Source organism: Larimichthys crocea, chromosome XVIII (assembly GCF_000972845.2).
Source record: "Larimichthys crocea isolate SSNF chromosome XVIII, L_crocea_2.0, whole genome shotgun sequence".
NCBI classification, from domain to species: Eukaryota; Metazoa; Chordata; class Actinopteri; family Sciaenidae; genus Larimichthys; species Larimichthys crocea.
The window spans coordinates 21,959,899-21,963,327 of NC_040028.1; the positions used below are offsets into that span (position 1 = coordinate 21,959,899).

The 3,429-nt window shown below is 46.7% G+C and overlaps 1 pseudogene; it reads left to right on the top strand.

Moving 5' to 3' along the window:
- The first annotated feature begins 1,025 nt into the window (after positions 1-1,025).
- LOC113748215 (olfactory receptor 6C74-like) overlaps positions 1,026-3,429 on the top strand; it is a 10,197-nt pseudogene continuing 7,793 nt past the window's right edge.

The window sequence follows — 3,429 nt, forward strand, 5'->3', positions numbered from 1 at the left end:
GCATTAAAAGTCCATAGAAGCGTGCTGACTGCTAAACGCTGTAAAACCTCCTTCTACTTCTTCTTCTGTAATTTTCTTCCTGGTGGTCCAGAGGGCCGGCCGTGTGGTACAGAGAACACTAAACACTGAGAACCCCGGGGCTCTGAGCGGTCACAGTCCGAAAGGATCAAGACGCGGACTAAGCATACTGAGCTAACATGAGCCTACAAAGCAAGCTCAGCTGGGGTCAGCAGTAGTTTACAGTGGTCCACATGATCCACGAAACCGATCTGTAAAAGTCAAAGAAGAGTTAGATTAAATGATTTAGTATATTCTAATGCGAGGTTAGAGTTACGCACAATGTGCTTTTGAACGACAGGTTAAATGATTAAACAACATGCAGTATGCACCAGTTGAGTGACCCAAACGTGTGTTGTTGCGTTGTCTGAATGTGGCTGCCTGTAAGAGAAAAGCGTAGGAATCGGCTAGCAGCCACAACGGAGCGAGCGGCGCAGCTAAATACCAGATTAGCGGAGAGAAAAGAAGAAGAAAGTTGGTAAAAACCTGCCCCAGAAATGGCTGAAGGACAGGAGACGACCAGGAGATAAAAGTAAATATCCGTCGAAGTGCGGTAGAAGGAGAAAAAAAGAAACACACCACAAGGCATCACGACTAAGGACACGACACTCGTAGACTACGAAGGAAAGAAAGCTCGGGCTGATTCTGTGTGTATGCTAAACACAAGGGGAGGGGGAAAAGGCCATTGCGGAAAGGAAGAAATCTGATTGGATACAAGGAGAACGCTGGCGAGCAGGTCCAAAGACAAGAAGAGAACAACAGCAGCAACGTCCAAACAATCAGTAGGCGACCGCTGACAAGAAAAAGGGCGGGGAGACCGTCACGAGCAGCAAGACGTGTTCGAATGTTGCAGTATTTCAAAGAGGTACAGTCTGTAGTGACATGACACGAAGGACGGGCAGAAGGTCCAGGAATAGGTCAGAAGCAAAGGGAAGAAGGAAAGACAGGGGATGGGGGGAGCAAGCACTATGGGACCAGGAGAAGATAGGGACGCCGAGTGGGGTCAGTCATCGGTCTGACAACTCCAGAAATGTTTTCGAAAAGCTGGTGCAGAGAGGAGTATGAGGATTAATCTCTGTAAAACCATATGCTCATTATGTTTGAAATTTAGGCCTCATTTAAAAACCGGAGCCATAGAAACAGCCCTGGTTGGAACAATAGGGGAGACCGGAGGAGGGTTGCGAGCAACGAGAAAGAGGTCATCGTGTCGAGGTTACGGGCTGAAAGGCGACAGAGTGCCAATCGAGTCCTGCCAAAGAACAGGATAAAGATCAACTTCAGGCGGGCGGCATGACGAACAACAGGAGTTAAATGTATAAAGAGCCTGTGTCAATGTTTTGCACACACGGGTGGGAGGAAAGGCTGCAACGTTCACTGAGTCTGTGCTGAAACAGCTCTCGGCCGGGATGATACGACAGGTCAAAAGACTAACAGTCACTGGGCAAAGCATGTGAAAACACAAGAGTATACGTAACGTTTATAGCAGGTAACAGGAAGATCACATAGATACTGATTGTATGTTATATAGTGTCCGAAGACACATCCGTGTCTATGGGCACGACAGGCCAAGACCGGGTGAACCTCCTCTTTATCCCTGGTAGTCTGGGTTAGAACATCCCCCTGGCTAACAAACTGAGCGAGACAACAGCTACCTACTAATAAAGTGGCCCATGTAAAATAGGTTAACTTCATCTTAACGTGGTCCTTTTGAGACACATTTTCATGCGATAATGGACACATTATTACGATGTGTTTACGACTCAGTGAATCGTGAGTAAACTCTCATGACTGGTGGTAGAAAAGTATTCATAATTAGTTATGGATTACTCGAGTAATCTTTGGTGTCCGGCTACAAACATGCCTCAGGGCAAGCTGGGTTACTGAAAGTGGAGTTCCCGTCTCAGGCAGGGGCCGATCCGGCAGCAGTGTCGAGTCTGAACATGACAGGGAAGCTTGTGTTACCGAGGAGGAGAGAGAGAAACAGAAAGAGGGACGGGAAGACAAGCCCGGCAAACCAGGGAGTAAAAGAGAAGGGAGAAGTCGGGCTGGCCAGTAAGAACAAAGCGCAGGCGTACGGGACAGGTCAAAGGCAGAGAAAGAAACTAGAACACGTCAAGTTGTAGATTGACGGAAGGTTGAAAGGATGACAGTTCCTAAAATCATTTTATAAAGGTATTAAATATTGGCCTGGACGATGACCAACATATAACGTTACGACTGGATCTAGTTACTAGTGACAAGGCCACATTAAGCCGGACCTATGGAAAGACGCAGAGTACGGGAGGACCACAATACGTTAGGTTTTCATTTATCAAGTAACCAGTACGTCTGGCAGCTGCAGGAAAAATCCATAATAACGTTGAAAAATCGTTGATAATAACGAGTAATATAAATGGGTTCACGCAATTGGTGTGTTTACACACAGTGTATCATTTGCGAGGGGGGAGAGAAAAAGGAAGGAAAAAAGCCTATTTGTTCAGTTCATCACGTGTTTGTTAGCGAAAAGTAGGGTGGAAAACAGGAAAGAGGCGAAGAGGGATCGGAGAATGGAGGAGAGTATTTTAAAAAAATGTATAAGCCATATAACGAGATATCAGAGAAGCATGCTTCCAGGTGTGGGAGCTGATATAGAGCGGGGAGTCTGGCACTGTGAAGGGAATGCTATTAAAGACAAAGAGGGACCCAAGATGTAACGGACCTGAATAGGGAAGTGATGCAACTTAAAAAGGTGAACATGCGCAGGAGTGAGCACGGTTGAGGTTCTCCAGGGAGTCGTACTGCGGACTCTAGCAGTGTACCAGGACGGTGGAGAAAACTCTAAATGTTAGCGGATTAGAAAGGCAGCGATCTAGATGTGGTGGAAACTGAAAAATCTAATGGTAACATGTAGGAGTGTGGTCTGACAGACATATATTACTGACAGACGCTGCAACAGCAGCGAAGGAGACAAAATAGATAAAAGTCAAAGTCAAAAGGCGGACTTGAGGAGGGTGTGAGCCAGAGCACAGACCAGGGTCCCAGAACGGCAGGTCAACAAGCAAAATTAAACTGCAAGCATGTGCTCAGGTGACGTGTGTGCCATGGCGATGACTGCAGAGAGGACACAGAAAAATCTCTAATGAAGCACTCGGCACACTAGTGGAATACAGGAATGACAAACGAAAGTGGTAGATCAAGAAGGCGCCAAAAATTAGGAACCGTAGAGCAGACCATCATCTAAAGTCAGACCATGTAATGCTGAATGTCAGTGTGGTGAAAGTAAAGTTAAAAATGTGACCTGTGGGAGAAGGGGAGAGGAGAGAAAGAAACAGAGTGCCCGACGGCTCGCTTTGGGGAAAGTTTCTCTCCTCGCCAGTTTACAGGGAGGAGATG